The sequence below is a fragment of the Grus americana genome, chromosome 1, assembly GCF_028858705.1.
Source record: "Grus americana isolate bGruAme1 chromosome 1, bGruAme1.mat, whole genome shotgun sequence".
NCBI classification, from domain to species: domain Eukaryota; kingdom Metazoa; phylum Chordata; class Aves; order Gruiformes; family Gruidae; genus Grus; species Grus americana.
In genome coordinates, this window is record NC_072852.1 from 78116144 (window position 1) to 78132763 (window position 16620).

Genomic DNA, 16620 nt, shown 5'->3' on the forward strand with positions numbered 1-16620 from the left:
CATTGTTATATTTAGATTACTGGACAGAAGTGCATCCCGATTCCTGCAGAGGGGACTCAGCAAGGGTTTGCTTTCACAATAGCATCCCTCAGACACATGGGGTTTGACCCTGCTTCCATTCAAATAAATAGGAATTTGCCCATGGACTTGTAAAAGTAGGATCCATATCTAGAAAACACTTATTTCATATTAAAGAAGTATTTTAGCCATGTTCAGTAACTCTTCACCTGTGCTCTTCTACTCTGAAATAAAGGTGAATTGTTTCTTTGTTGCAAGATAGGCTTTAATTTTTAAATATAGTTCTATGTGTGAGGCTCCTAAAAAGTAATTATCATCAGCAATGCATGATGTGAGCTGGTTTCTTATGTAAAATTATACACCTCTACAGTTTCAAGGGAGCTGCTTTTGACTGACACTAGTCAAGAGATGAACAGCGAAGCTCACCATGAATGAAAAGGAAAGGAATAGAAATGGGAAGAAGTTAAGAGTAACTGAGCCTGATCTTTGCAGCAAAAATGCTGACCATACACCCTGCTGCTCTTCCAGCAACAGAAGAACTTGAAGACTGTCACAAATCACAGGTCAGAAGCAGAAGAGCACCAAGCCCACAGGACTCTTTCCATTTGCCACTAGTCCTTGAAGGGCTCTGGGACAGGATATGGCTCAGTAAGCATTGTGCTGGCTAATGCCCCTGCACTACAGCGATCCCTCTGTAGTCAGTTACACGCCTACTGAGTTACTTCACGTAGGAATTCATAGATTTGGCCAAACAGATGAGAGAGGCTGCAACACAAAGTAAAAATTAACAGTCTCCAACTTGTGTGTATAGAATCTCCTTGCATAGTTGGCTTCAGTGATTGTTTATTTTCTGGCTAGAGTCCAGGTTTCTAAATCCCTGCCAATAGCATTTCTAAAAATGAAAATTCAGCAATATCTTAATCAAGGAAACGCTGCCATGTCACAATGCTTTACAACAGAATCACAATGAATTACTCTAAAACTCCACACAATCAAAAAAGATAACAAGCATGATTATACTGAACTTGCTTCATAAAAATAGTTTTAATATTGAGAACAGCCACTCGCTGATTTCTCTCTTGATTTTTCAGTTCTAGCCCAATCTGTCAGTGAGCAACTCTTCCAAGAACCCAGATATGCAATCAGTGTTTTATTCAGGTCAGGGCTCCTGCACCACATACCTATAAGGGGAATTTAAGTGCTAGTGTAACTGACAATATGATATTTAGAAGAATGAAAGTCTTAATTTTTCCCCCCCATAAAACAGCAGGGAAGAACATACTGTGAAGATGATGCTGAGCATGTGTGAATGGAAACTGAACATTTCCCTCATTTTGGATACTGGTGTTCTTCACGACTATAAAAGTTCGGGCTGACGCCATTTCTGACTATAGTCTTATGTTGTCTTCTACAGCTTTCAAGTATATCAGTCAAATAGCTTTGTATTCAAGTTCTGCATTGTATGTTGTACCTTTAGAAATAGAAGTATTTTGTATCTTTAGAATAGAAAGTTTGGTCTATTATGTTGGCAAAACAAAAAGTTTGGTCTATTATCTTAGCAGCTTTCTGTCCAAATGACATGCCATAGCCATACTGAAAAACAAGACAGGAACAAAGAATGCAACCTTAACTGTGTAAGACAATGCCAGTACTCTGGATTTTAATGCATATTGAACATTTATATTTGCCATTCAAGATAAAGTGGCTGAAGCGGATACAATTTCCTTGGAAAAGTTTACCTCTGCACAATTCTGCCTGTGTTTTTGACTGGTAAAATATGAATTACCTGGACAAGATAAAGCTTTTTTTTTTTTTAAACAAGCGTAAAAATTGTTGGGTGGGGAATAGGTAAAGAAGAATTTAATAAACGTTGATGCTGTTAGGACACTACAGGGAAAGAATGCAATCTCCCAAATGTTCACCACAAAAACAAACCAATCCAAGACAGGAGATAACCATGCTTCACTTGGTAATCAGAGAAAACGGTATTTTGACTACCACAAGCTGAAAACTGCATGGAAAAGCAGCCCTAGAGCTCTCATGTTTGGGAATGCAATGCAAACGGCAAATGCACAATCTATGTGACTCAAGTGACTACCTTCCCACCACTTCCTTGCACCTCGACCGTTTATTTGGACAGAACAGTGGCTTTCTAATGGCAAAATTGATGGAATACAGGGATTTTGGAAAGCAAGCAAGGAACTTCAGATATTTATCAGCTACATTCTGGAACCCCCTACCTCCAACAGGCTCTAGGTACTTTATTTTAACCTCTCTTAAAGAAAAAGCCTGTAACTGAAAAGGTTCCTCTGTTAAGCGAAACATAGGAATGTCAGTAAGGGTAAAATGAGTGTTGGAGATGGGAAGAAAAAATTATTACCCAAAGGAAGAAAAAAATTTTCATTAGGAACCTGACTAAAGAATAACAACTCGAAGCAGCAGAATTGCAGTCCAAAGTTTTCCTTGGTAACTTCCAACAGTCGCCACATCAGTGTGGGAAAGGGCCTTTTGCTTCTTCAGGTAAATTGAAACTCCTACTGCCTTTTCTGCTTGACATAGTAAATCCTTTGTGTAACAGCTATCATGTCACACTTCACTGCTTCTAGAATTCCACTCCTGATATAACCTAAGGGGTCTGAATAGTGCCCATTAGAATAAATAGGATTTTATCAGTAACATGATCAAGCCTAAATTGTTTCTCAGGGCAGAATGAGGGCTGGTAATCCTCCACAGTCCTGCCAGGAATGCCTTGAGATTTGTTGTTTGCAGCTCTTGGTCTGCAAAAGCATGTTACTGTTAAGAGCTTTGAAGCCTAGAACAATGCTTGATGTTTTGTGTAATGTTATAGTCTGGTTCTTTATTAGGAAGTTTCTTTCTAGCTACTGAAGTATGTTTAGGAACACATCTTGTTCCTATGGAAATCAGTGAGAATTCTGCCCTTGACTCCAAATAGAGCAGGAACAGACTCCCTGTCTGCAACATCAGACATCCCGGCATAAAGTGACAAAATTGGGTGGGCCTGCTAAGCTTCACTAGTGTGAAAAGGTCAGCCTACAAATCAAGAGACTCAAAAGGAGAAGCATGCAGGCTGTTGCTGGGACTGCAGCACATGCAGAGGCGAGGTCTCTCCCTGCCCTATCCCCAGAGAACATCGCAAACCTGCACATTGGCTTCCACCCTGTACAGAGACAGCCAGGCAGACCTGTCAACTGCTGTGCTCGGAGCATATCTCCTGCCAAGTGAAACAGCCTAGGTAAACCAGTCCTACTATAAAAGCAATGCTGTAGATGCCAGCTGAAGAGAAAAGGCAGTTCAGAAGCAGCTTCTAATGTTTGAGATGCCACCTGAACTCACATAAGTACTCAGTGGCTCCTCTCTGGAGGCATTATATATTGACAGAGGGTACTGAGCTGTAAGTGGAGAACATGCTATCTGTTTTTCTTGCTGTGCATTGATTTCTTGGGCGTGGAGTGTTCCTTCTTTACATTTTGGTGAGTAGTATATGTGCATGTGGGGTACCAACCAAAGCAGAAATATATCCTCTGTCCTATGAGCTGCTAGCAGATAAGTTTGCCTATGTTTTTCCAGTTATCAGAAAGAAATTTTTAAAAAATCATTTTTTCCTCCAGTGCTTTAAATCTGAACTGTTCCAAAGGCTGCACTATGCTGTTCCTAGATTTTCAAGGATTCTCCCAAGAGCAGAGGCTTCTGAAGTCTACTGGATATTATCCAGATGCTGGAGCAAAGATACGATATGGCAAAGACAAACTGTTTGCTACATGTTTTTTGCCTCTATCTCTAGACACTAGTCAGCTTCTTTGAATCAGAATTACACCATTGATATTTCCCATCACCAGTGGATGAAGTCTTCACAATCAAGGCAAAGGCACAGAGATAATGAAGACTTCATACTGTAGAATCTATAGAGGCCAGCAAACAGCTCTGTCTTTGTTTTCATGGCTTTTAAAACAAATCCTTTTGTTTGATGTTTCTGAAGCAGTAAGGCAGACTGGTCTGCTCGCTCTCAGATTTGATCTACTCCAACATGTGTGATTTGGCTTCTGCTCTTATTTGGCTTCTGGTGACTATTAATACCACTATTACTACCCAATTCACCAGTATCTGGATAACTCTTTTGTAATGCCTGTCTTCATCAAGTGCTGTATTTTCTCCTGAATTTTTAAGTCCTTATAAAAACTTCCATGCATTCTATTCCTTGATGCAGGAAGCCACACCACATTCAGTGGAACTCTGTGAGAAGCAACATTTATTTTGCTCTTCAGACTTCCTATAGTCTATATTGCAGCGGTGCACAAATTGATCATTGGCAGAGCTGTACAACTACTGAACTCCACTATTGGTTTGAGCAATAAAAAGATTTGGAAGTAACTTGAATTGGGAAGTAATTTGAGCCGATGTCTCTCTTCATCTATTTTCTAAGTAGAAAACACAGCCAGGTCCAAAACTTCCAAAGTGACTAGAGAGTTTGTATATGTCAACTTGCAGGTGTGCAACATTAGGCATTTTAGAGACTGAGGAGAGGTTTCCCTCTAGAATACATTTTTTAAAAAAACAGATTTCTTTGGGTTGTTTCAAATTGAGGCCTTAAACATTTAAGTCACTTTGAAATCACTGTACACAGTTCATTAAAAATATGGCAAGTAAATGACTGAAACAGAAGAGTTTTAGTTTACCTTCCACTGGTATGTGAAAATATATTCTGTTTTATCTTAATTTTGCCAGCTAAATTCTGATAAAAGACAGAAGTGAGTCTACCATATGACAAAAAAAGAGATCACTTTAAAAGTCAGTTTTTCATCTGCAAACCTGTTACAGGAAATAACCCTGCCTCACTCTAAAAGCCTAGTTTAACCAGAAAGCATCAGCATTGATTAGCATAGTGATTTTGAAAAGTAAGACCAAACAAAAAAAACCATAGCTGAACCAAGTACATCATATTTTAAAGTGTAAACATTTTATAGTAGTTTATGAAGAACATAATTAAGGTCCCAAATGGAGTAATACAGAAACAGTTTTCATACCTTCCTGATGTCATTACTGACTCCTGTCAAAACTGTGTGGTTTATAACCTCAAAAAGTATACTTGGAAACTCATCTGCCTTTCTGCCTCCTAAAAATGGGAGGGGGAAAAGGGGAAAAAAAAAAAAAGAATCAAGATTCTACTTTGGATCTTTAGTGCTAGTTTCTGCCCTTGATGAGTCCCTTGCTGCTAATATGCATATTTTAAATTCATGTTTGCCTTATTGTTACATCCAGAAAACCAGTACATTTAAACTGACAGCAAACATAGGTGTTCAGGAAAAGCAGGAATGAGCCATTATTTACTCTCTAGTCCTTGGAGGATTGATATGTGAACTTCTTCTTTGAATGCTGTTTTCTTCAAATATATTTAGCAAAAGGAATTTTAAGGAACTAGCACTAGAAGCAATTCGTCCATTACATCTTCATGCTGATCCAAAACAATCTTACTGCCTCTCAGACAGTAACTAGTGATCGTGCAAAGACCATGGTGACCAATACAGGAAAAATGTTGGCTATCATTTCTTGTTATTGTACTGCAGTAACATTTTGCTCCTCCAACAGAGATCTGCTGGGGTACAATGTATGTCCATAACAAGACTACACTGAAGATGCTACACTCCAAATAAGTAAGACTGAGTGGTAAATAGGGGGAGGATGACTAGGGAAAAGATGAAATAGAGGGGTTAAGTGACTTGTTCAGAGTAGATCAGTTACAGAGAAAGGAGCTTAACCACCTCCACTAAATAGCAGTCCAGTACCTTATTCACCAAACCAGATGAGGGACTTCCAACACCAGAGAAACAAATAATACTAAGTTTATTTCCACATGCCAGTAAAGTTTAAGCAATATGCAGCTTGAATATGAACACTATCAGAAGCATTTTTGTTTATGAAAACCAGTGTACATTATATCCAAGTTACTTTGGTACAATATGGAGTAAAATAAAATATAAACCAATATCATCATCCATACCTATGGATTTAGCTTTCACATCTATGTACTTTTTTTTCCACTCCCTCAAACAGAACACCTTTATTGGTTACAGGTCATACACTCAGATGTCTTCTTACTGTTCTGAAAAATAACTACGAAAGTAATACAGGCTTCTTAGGAATTATCTTTCTCCCTGCCCTGTTATCAATCTTAAAAAATGAAATGATGATTTTTTTTTTCCCTCTCATGGCAACTAGGGTCTAAGAATTGAACTGGAATATATGTTGTTGTTACTATCACCAGTAATCAAAGACTGAACTTTGCAGAAGACATAAAGCACAGGTTAAAACCTAGCTCATTTTCTATCTACCTATATTGATTGTGCAGCACTAAGTAGTAAAAATTTAACAGTTCAGTATGGAAATGTAAGTGAATGACATCCAAAGGAAATGAGATGCTCAGGTGTCATTTCTTTTTCTTTCTTTTCATGGGATTGTTATCAAATTACTTCACTGGTAACTAAGGACTGGTAATGGTCAGCCAGCCCTCAATTCCCAAGAAATATTTTCAGATGTCTTGCTACTAAGCTGCTAAAAAACCAGAATACAAAAGTCAAGGTCACAGGCCTTGATTCTTTAGAATATTTAAGTAAAAGCTTGAAGCACAATTTGCCTACTGATACTAGGGAACACTAGCACATTTAGAATGAGGCATACATTTTGGCACTTTGCTGAACTGAGCTGGGGATAGACTCTTCCTTTACAGTATGAAAGGGATACTTATTTTATAATAGTTTATTCACTTAAAAGGAGCATTTCAAGAAAGAAGAAAAATACACACTTCTTACTGCAGTTCCTCTATTATAACTTACTACGCCTGACATCTGAAATGGTCACACCTAAACATCTCTCAAGCAGTATTTTGGTTTAGAACTGTATATTCTAAAACGTTTCTTACACATTCCCAATATTTCTCAATAGAACACTACACATAAAACTGTTTCTTGAAAAATGATGAAAATTGGTAGAACCATTTCAGATGTTTAACTTGACATATAGTTAAGTTAAAAGTGCACGCTTGCTCGCTTTCTCTCTCAAAAAACACCCCCATTCAAGTCCCTCTCTGGTTGGAATGCTAAGGCAAGTGATTAAGATTGTCATTCAATTTTACAGTCTTTTCTTTCTTTACCAACATATCTTCTTGCTAGATGTATACTTTTTGTCATAGTAGATATTCCTACAAATTTCAGACTGCTAGAGAAACTCCTTTTTACCTGACTCTGATTGAAGCTAACCCAGGAAAGCAGTGATTCGTAGTTAGCATAAATGGGATTAGAATCACCAGTTTCAGCTGGATGCTAACAGTACACATCATTTGAAGAGCCAACATGACTGTGCTACATTAAATGAAGACTGAAGTTAAAAAGGGGAATTTTCACCTGTACTGTTAGGGAAAAGGGATGTATATGATATGTTTAGTCCACATAACAGAAAACAATATATTCAGTTTTAACAGTACTCCATCTTAGAAAAAGTGTTTTGCTTGATTAGCTCAGAGCATCTCACAGGTACAAGGGGGCAACATTTCCTTTTGCTGAGACATGGTGGGATATAAGGAAGAGACCTGTCAAGGTCACACCACAAGAAGGTGACAAAGTTACACAGTAAGTCACTCCTGATTCCCAGCTCTGCTGTAGCAATAAAACTACAGAGACTGCAATACAATGCCTCTCAAAGGGGTCTGTGCTACTAAACGACACACAACAGAAAGATAACAAGCATCACACTTTGCAGTACCAACACATCCAAGGAATACTTTGAACAAGTGACAAGTCAAACCGTATCTTAGTCTGAGCTTCATAGCTAAAGGAGATAAGGCAATAAAACAAGTACTAAGAGATCTTGTATAACTCACATGCTTGCTTAGTGCCATTCATATATCATTAATTAAGGCTGGGGAAATAACTGAGCATTAGGGGAACGCTGAATAGGGGCCACAGGATCACACAGGTTTTATTTACTTGTTTTTCTTCTCGGTGACAAAACACAATACTAGTATGAATACACTTCATGAAAAAAAAAAAATGAAATCGGGCAAACAGATAACCCCGAAGACTCAGAGGGGTCCTGTTGTCATGGAAACAAGTCACCACTAATGAGCTTTCTAAGACACGAGTGATTAATACCTGAGTCCTGTAAATAAATATTGATTCAAAACCCAAACACACACATAATAAACCTACTGCCAGCAGCCTAGATAATGGGCAAACAAACAAGATAGCCATCCCGCAGCTTGCGCTCTCCATCGGGTCCCTGAGCCGCGCTGTTTACATACCGCCTTGGCTTCCTTTCACACCGGGAGGCACACAAAGTTTCCGAAAGGCGAGCTGCCGGCGTGCTGCGCAGGGAAAAGGCGGCGGCCGCCCAGCCCAACGCGGGCCGGGCCGGGCCAGCACCGCTGCTCAGCTCCCGGCCGCCGAGGCCGCAGCAGCGCTGCCGGGAACCGCGGCACAGCGCCTGCAAGTCCCCTCTTAGGTAGCGCCCAGGAGCGGACAGAGAAGCGCGACACCCCCCACCCCCACCCCCACCCCCACCCCCCCAAGCTCCATACGAAGCAACCCCTAACCTTGCGCTAAGTCGCTCTCGGGGCACAACCACTTTTCCCAACAGTTGCGCGGCGAAGCTCCGAAGAAAAACTCGCCGCTGACGCGGGGCCAGGGGCAGCTGCGGGGCCCGGGGCAGCGGCACCACCGACCTCAGGGAGCAGAGCGTGGTGTCTCAGTCCACAAGCTAGCGGACGAGGCGCCGGTGCTCAGGAGAAACCTCCACCTCCTTCCCCATCTCCCCGCTCTGCGGCTCCCCCGTCCCCTCCTATCCCCGCCTGCTTCCCCGCTCTCCACCTTCTCCTTTCCTCCTCCCGCCTCCGCTCCAACCAGCTGCTCTCCCTCCACCTGGGGCCGGCTCTCCAGGTGCCTCCCTACTCCCACGCATGTCCCCGCTACAACAGATGAAGCGCAGGAACAGGCACGCCGCCTCTCCCTGTGCCAGCTACCGGCTCTGCTGTCCCGTACACAAACTTCCCTGCCCGGACAGGCACCGGGCGCTTCTTTCCTGCTGCGGGCTGGTGGGATACGGTAGATGGCTGCCTGGCTGAGGATATTGCGGCTCAGGGAAGGGCAGAGCCACCGGAGGTGGCCACTCACCTCAGGAAAGCCCGCTAGTGTCCTCCAGGGGTGGGGGGTAAAGGCAGCGCCGGCGGCCGCCGCGGCATCACCGATGGAGGTGAAACCTAGCGGGTGCGTGGGGCGGACCTCATGCCCTCCTCCTCCTCCTCCTGCGGGGCTGGCTGAGGAGAGACGCGCCGCTCGGCCGCTGCCGGTACTGGCCGCCCCGCCGAAGAGCCGGGCCGCCACGGCGCCTCTGCGGCTCGCCGCGGCCGCCCCCCGCCTTCCTGCGGGAGGGAGCGTGCTGGGGGCGGGGAAGGGGGAGAGTTAGCAGGTCAGGTACGGCTGGAGCGGGTGGCGTGCGGTGCCGCTCTCCGGTGCCTGCGGGGCGGCTTTCCCCGGTGAAGTTGGTCTCTGTCACCAGCGAGCGGGCGGCTCGGCACCTCTCACAGGGGCCCGGAGGCGGGAGTGCGGCGGATTCCCTGGCCGGGGCTCCCCGGCGGGCCGGCGCCCCTGGGCGAAGAGCAGCGGGGCGTTGGGCCCTGCCCGGCTCCTAACGGCTGGCGCGCGGGGGCAACGGCCGGAGCCCTCTCCTCGCCTCCCCCCCCCCCCCCCCCCCGCTCGTTACGAGTGCGCCGGGGATTAAGTGTACTTTCAATTTTAAGAGCATTACATTAATAAGTAGTGGTTCGGTGATTTTAAATTACTCTGGGAGCGTTCAGCAGCCTGTTAAGAAGCAATCCTCTCCGGGGGACGCTTTAATCGGAGGGATCAAAGCCCGGGCGCCGCGTCCTCTAGTGCCTCTGGTGCGGCTTGCCCGCTCGGGGGCCCGGGGAGCCTCAGCAAAAAGTCTGTCTGCTTCGGTATTCCTTACGAAAATGCATTAGAAGAGAGTTGCCACGCGTCCGAGGCGGCGGCCCTGCCCTCCGCACCTGTCGGTCCGTTCGTCGGTCCCGGCCGGAGGGAGGGAGGCCGCGGCGGCTGTGGTGAAGGCCGGTGTGTGTTTGCACAGGTGTCGGCGAGCAGCCACGGGCACCGGTACGCGCCGCGGCAAGCGCAAAGGGAGCGTGTTACGAGAATGTGTGAAGGCACTGGCACAGCATCTCCTAGGAGCGGCGTGACGCAAGCACTAGCCTGGTACCGCTGCTGGCAAGCCCCAGCCTCTGCTTAGTAATAGTGTAAGAGTTCGAGTCCTACGTCTCACTACGAATTAAAATAGCCGAGGCTAGACAGGGTCTGTCCGTTCATTAGGCGTTTAGGCTCTGGAGTAAACGCACGTTTTTAGAACAGTGGAAGCCTGAGGTTTTTACAGTGTGACTCCAGCAGACGCAGACATGCACAGGCAGAGCGATGTGAGCCCTCCTGGCTCCGCATGGACGGGCGATTCAAAAGCGCGTCTGCACGGCCAGTACGCCCTTGCTGCTACCACAGCAGAACCTGCCCCTCTCAGACAAAGACTAATGTATCTCTGAGAGAGGAAGAGGAAGATGTATGCTGATTTATGGGTTCACTTTTCTGAAAATGGCTAAAGCTTCCACTTCTCTCCCTCCCTCCTCTTGTGCCACGGCTCTGTAGTCCAACAGGTGGTCGTGACCTCACAGAAGGAGACTGCTCTAAACCAATGTCTAAAAATGATCTCTCACATGAATTCAAATTATAATAAAAACTATTTTTCATTTACATTTTAATGCGTAAATCGTGCAAAGCAGGGAGCTTCACAGACACTGTTGCAAGAGTGATGACTCATGCCCACCACATGTACGTTATTTACTGTTTGGGGATGGAGCTATGTTTAAATTAGGCTGCTTGATAACATAATCTGGATGTTCTAAACTGCTTCCCTATAATTATGATCTGGAGGAAGTAAAGCATCATTTCTTAACCCTAGTCTCTCTCCCTGACATGTTTTAATTCATAGTCTTGCATGAAACTGCGTTTCGAATATTCGAGCAGGTGAAGTGCACTTTCTGCAGGTGTTGCACATGGAAAGGAACTATCACAGAGGTACTTCTCAGATCAGGCAAGAATATAAACTATGACTTTCTTCACATTAGCAGATTTAGTCAGTTGTTTAAAAACTGTAAGTTGAACAATTTCAAACAGAAATCAAGGTCCCCCGTCAGCTTGTGCCAGCATCTTATAGTAGGATGTCTCACTACACAGCTGCATAAAACTAGGTTACACTGTCCCATTGGGACTAATTCTGTTACAGACACAAACTCCTTATGACTAGGTGGGCTGCTATTATTTTTTCATAAAATAATTAAAGAGCACAGGAACGGTGGACTACCAGTTCATCTGTTTGTTTTTTCCTTACAATTCTGTAGTATTGTCAATTCCTCAATTTCACTAAACCCTGAAAAGGACAAGGGCAACAACCCATTCTATTCCCTATTTCTCCTTTTTTTTCCTTTTTTTTTCTTTTTCTTTTTAAGCAGATGGCATCAAGGAAGCTCTTCCCACACGGACAAAAGATTCAAAGCCATTCTTGTGAGGTACTCCAGCTTCAGCCACTCCTGTTTTCTGGGCTTCTCTTTCTATTAGAGTGACACACTCTCACCTTCATCCATTTCATTGTTGCAAGTGACCAAAGGAAAAGCTATGGCCAGAGTCTCCTTTAAATAAGACAGAAATGATTCTGTATTACTCATGCCTATTTCCTGAGGAGCAGACATTTCGAGAGGGTATATGTGTGAGGGGAAAGAGCAGAAGGGAGGGTGCTTATTTTTGTTTGACTCTTTCTGGAGGAGAGAAAGAAATGCTGGACTTTTACTGGGTTTGAGCTTTCAATTGGCTTTTGGTCAGATCCCAAACCCACAGGGCTGAAATGCAACAAACAGTAATAGGAAATGCAAATTAGGACAAGAAATGAAAATTAAATCCTGATCAGTGATTCTGTCATCCCATGCTAATGCCAGATGCAGCAACCAAATGCTTGTGTCCCAACAGCCTCATCATCATCTGCTTGATGTTGTATGGCTCTTTTGCAGTAAAATAAAACCAATCTTATATTTTAGGTAGTTAGTAGATGCTATTTTTTTTTAAAATAGCTACAAGTCTTCCTGCTCTAGCACTCCTGTCTCATATAATAAAAGCTGTTTAAAATCATGACTTCTATCACTGTGTAAACTTCAAGTACACACCTTGGTATGGAGAGTGACACTGAACAGAGGATGAGTGATTTATCTATCACTCCTGCCTGAACCAATGCTGGAACTGGTATTAGGACCAGGTTTGCTGAGTATGGCAGTGTTCCTGATTAAGTCTATATTACTTCAAGGTTTCAAATTTAAAGTTCTATATAAAAATACAAAAGATGGTTAGAATCCAGGCAGTGATTGCTTGTGTAACTGTGGTATAAAAGAAGCCTTGAATGGGAAACTCATCTGGGTCTTGGGACGATACCACAGTAAATAATATAATCATGAAAAATAGCATAGAGCCACTATCCAAAGATTCCTTTTTTCCCCTCTGAAGTCAGAGGAAAGAACTATTTTAAAGTTTACAACATCTGAGTAGCTAATTTACTATTTTAGCCACTTATGGGCCAGCTCACAGAAATAACTTTGCTCACTCGGAAAGTCCCACTGACTTCAGTAAGGACAAGATCACACCCTAGGCTTTACAGTACAGAACTCTGTGCTGAAGCAGCCATGTCAGAGGCCAAACGCTGTAACGATCTGCACGCATGAGTTATGCATAAAGATAAGCACATGTGTAAGCCTTTGTGGGACTGACCCCAAATTTCTCAGGTTTTCATCACTAAAGATTGTCCTTTGCCAAAGCCAACAAGACTGTATTGTTCCATCCTTGGAATTCCACGCGCTTTCACCCTCTGTATAACTGTTAACATACACACAGCTTTTTTCCTAGGCCACGTCAGGAAATCTTAATAATGTATTATGAGTGCAGAAGTGCAGCACATGTCAGTATCAGATTCATTTTTGAAACGGCTGATTCACCTTTCTTAGTATTTTAAATAGTTTTCATTGGACTATTATGATTTGAAAGGCATGCTGTTTCCACATAGTATTTGGAAAAGAGAGTGTTTTCAAGTATTGTTTCAGTCACCTTTCATAACTCATCTTTAAATATTTTCTAGGGGGAACTTGCATGCTAACAAGGTACACCCAAGGCATTAGATCCTTCCAGATGAGAAGTGTTGACATCTGTAATGAATTAACAATCAAAGTGCTGACTGCAAACAGGGAAGTCCAAACTCAGGTGGTTTGGACATGGCCCTGGCTACCACATGGTCCTGAAAGATTGCCAAAGATGGTTTTCAGAACTAAATGTCAAGGAAATGACTCAGGGGCAGGCCTTGCTGTTGCTGTCCAGGCTGTAAATGTATGTGTGTGTATATATATGTATGTTTCACTTGCAAGAAGAAACTGATATTTAAAAAGTAGATGAGAACCGAGAACACTGGCATGTACTTCTGTAGGCGTTACTGGAGCCATAACTTTGGAAAGGACTAGCTACAGCATAAACATTTTGTTATTGTTTTAATTAGCTGGGGTTTCCAAGAAGAAAAAAAAAAATCAGAGGTAAAATATCATAGTTAGCGATAGAGGTGCAAGGACAGCTAGCTGTGTGATTTATACATGTACACAAATATACATGTTCACTTTCAAGCCCACATCTAAGGAAGCAGAATGGGTCACAACATTACACAGTGCAGATGCCTCTGCAGTGTTAGCTCGTGGTAAGGGCTTGTACTGATAAATCCACCTCGGAACAAACACAAATGTGTGAGATTGGCATTAATCCTGTTATCAAGGAGGGAAGGACATTCACTCCTCCTCCCACAGAGCAGCCTACTGTGAATTCAGGGTGCTCTCTCCTCCATTTGACTGCTAAGCAAGTCAGGCTGCAGCACCTCTCTCCCACTCACATGCACCCCAGCCAGCTGCTGTTCAGAAGGGAAAGACGGGAGGGTAACTAAAGCAAATAAAAATATTCGTTACTTCTTCGTGTAGACAGCGGGTTATGATATGACACCTGACATTTAAAACCCATTAACACTTGTCATAGAAATATTACGCAATGGGTGGATTATCTCTCAATAGCTCAGTGAGGCCATCCCCAACCTCTCTCTCTTCTGTCTTTTAGATACTTTTTGCTCTTTCTACTGATTGCCTAGGAGAAAATGTATGATTTCCATTGTTCCCAAAAGGTTAATAGATCTGTGCTGTTAGATTGTGTTACAATGGGCTTGTAAAGCAGAGGGTGGAGAGCTGGAGCAGTGTTCCTGTCTGACACTGAAAGCAAAGGTATCTTTTGAGTTTTCTGTAAGGGCGACACTTTTTCAAAGACAACCCACTCTTCTGAATCATTCTGCACATGGCAGAGAAATTACCAGTTCCAAAACTGTCAGAGTTGGATGGGACTGTAACTTTGTGTTGATGGAGAGAGGAGGAAGTGGAAAGAAAGAGAGAAAGAGAGAAAGAGAGAAAGAGAGAAAGAGAGAAAGAGAGAAAGAGAGAAAGAGAGAAAGAGAGAAAGAGAGAGAGAGAGAGAAAGAAAGAAAGAAAGAAAGAAAGAAAGGAAGGAAGGAAGGAAGGAAGGATTTGGCTCTACGAAATCCAAGTAAGTCTTTGTGGCCACAGTGTACAGCCAAACCCTCCAGTTATGAAAAAAGAGATGCAGCTAGATGCAGTATTTGGACTTGGACGTGGAATCCTTAATAAGAGAAAAGAGTGATGGAAGAACAATTGCAATGTAAGTAGAGTTATGCAAAACAAATGGGAAGTGAGAAAAGAGCAAATGCTGGGACGAGTTTTATATTCTCCACAATTGACAGTTTAAATTATTGTACAATGCGTATCAGCTAAGTTTTTCCACAAGTTTCATTTTGTCACTGTTCACTTTCTGTCAGAGATTTTTACACAGAGTTGGATTGTTGAACAGTGGCTACATTTCATTCCAAATATGTCCACACTTACGGGGTGGGATTGCTATTGCTGAATTGTATCTTTCACAATTTTTAAAGGATCTTTGACATGGAAAGAGCTACACAGATGTGCGATTACTATATTTTACTGGGAAATACTAAACCAAAGCAGGGAGGATAGCAAACAGGGTGGGCTTTCTTGTAGTTACAGCTCAAGATTCTCGGGAATCGTTTTTTGGGTTGGTTTTTCTTTTCCCCAGGCCTTTGATTCTCTGGGTACCCTTGACAAGTGGAAGACGTTTTAGTTTAGCTATCCAGAAGTATCTGGTCTCCCAGATGTGCTGTGGGATGTATTGTTTGTAAAGTATTTTAAGGTTCTCCAAATGAGAAGGAATTTGTATTGTTGTATTTTGCTTACTATAAACCAGTAGGAGCTCTTCTACAGCAAACTCCCTCACTGCACGCTCACTTTATGGGGTTTGGAGGGTGGTACACGTGAGAGACACATGGGGCTGACTCATGTTCGCATTTCTTAGCTGGCGTAAGTGACCTTTGCAGGATAGATCGTTTAGAATTTTGCTGGGAATATAGGTTAGCTTCGGGTTCACCGGTCTCTTTCAGTCCTCTTATAGCTGTAGGACATTTAAGGATCTGGTCCAATGAGGGAGAAAAGGAAGGCTGCTTTTCTTTGAGTCAGAAAAGGTTTTATTTTGATGCGTGCACAAAATGAGATTTTCCCCTAATCTCCCATGTAATTCATTCACGTAATCTCTTTGTAGGCACATCATATTAATCCTTGTTATTACAGAGAGAACCTAAAACATTGAAAATGTCAAAACATACTGCTCAACAGAAGAGGCCAAGATGCTGGATCTCCCTACTCTTTGTACTATAATAAAGATTTACATCATTTATGTCTTAGCACTTCACTTGAAATATTCCCTGAAGTTAGTATTCACAGGAAAAAGAAAAAAAAAAAAGGAAAAAAAAGTATTTGAATGAGAAACATGCAGTGCAACATTGAGCCATGCCAGCAAGGGGATTTTTCTACTGTATGGTAATGAACTGCAAAAGCTGGGTGAAAGGGGTTTTAATGTGAGCTGAACTCAGACACTTTGCAGAGTTGCTTATGTTTTCCTTTATATTCAATCTCCATGGAATCTGTCAGTGCAGAGCAGACACACAGAGAAAACAAACTATAAAACCATCATGTAAATAGGTTTCCCTTGCACAATATTCCATGCTCACAGATTTTAGATTGCCATCCTTGGGCTAGGATTTGCATACAGTAAATGTGCCTTTACTATTAACGGACATGGTTCATAATCAAAATCCCCTGTGTACTAATAAGTGACTACATCCAGAACAGTATTCCGTCCTCCTGTTTAGGATTTCATACTGATGGACTAGAAAAGGAAATTTTTAACTCCACTGTAAAATTCTTCTCCTGCCTGAAATGGAAACCGGGATGGTCACCTTCCCTGTGATGGCGTGTTTCTCCCTCGCTGTGCTGCTGAATCCTCCCTTCTACATGTAACTTACTGCAACCAGTCACAGAAATATGTGTGA

At 42.8% G+C, this 16620-nt stretch overlaps 1 protein-coding gene across 8 annotated transcripts in view; it reads right to left on the reverse strand.

Moving 5' to 3' along the window:
* Positions 1-16620, reverse strand: part of SHISAL1 (shisa like 1) — a 204637-nt gene that overhangs the window by 82753 nt on the left and 105264 nt on the right. Inside the window, exon 1 of one of the 8 annotated variants that reach the window (XR_008575395.1) lies at positions 9198-9390. The exons of 4 other annotated variants lie outside the window; for them this stretch is intronic. The gene's annotated coding sequence lies outside the window, so the exon portion shown is untranslated. Of the gene's footprint in view, positions 1-8329; positions 8458-8620; positions 8818-9197; positions 9391-16620 lie in introns of those variants that run through there. 3 more of the 8 variants (XR_008575392.1, XR_008575396.1, XM_054812683.1) reach the window with 3 other exon arrangements.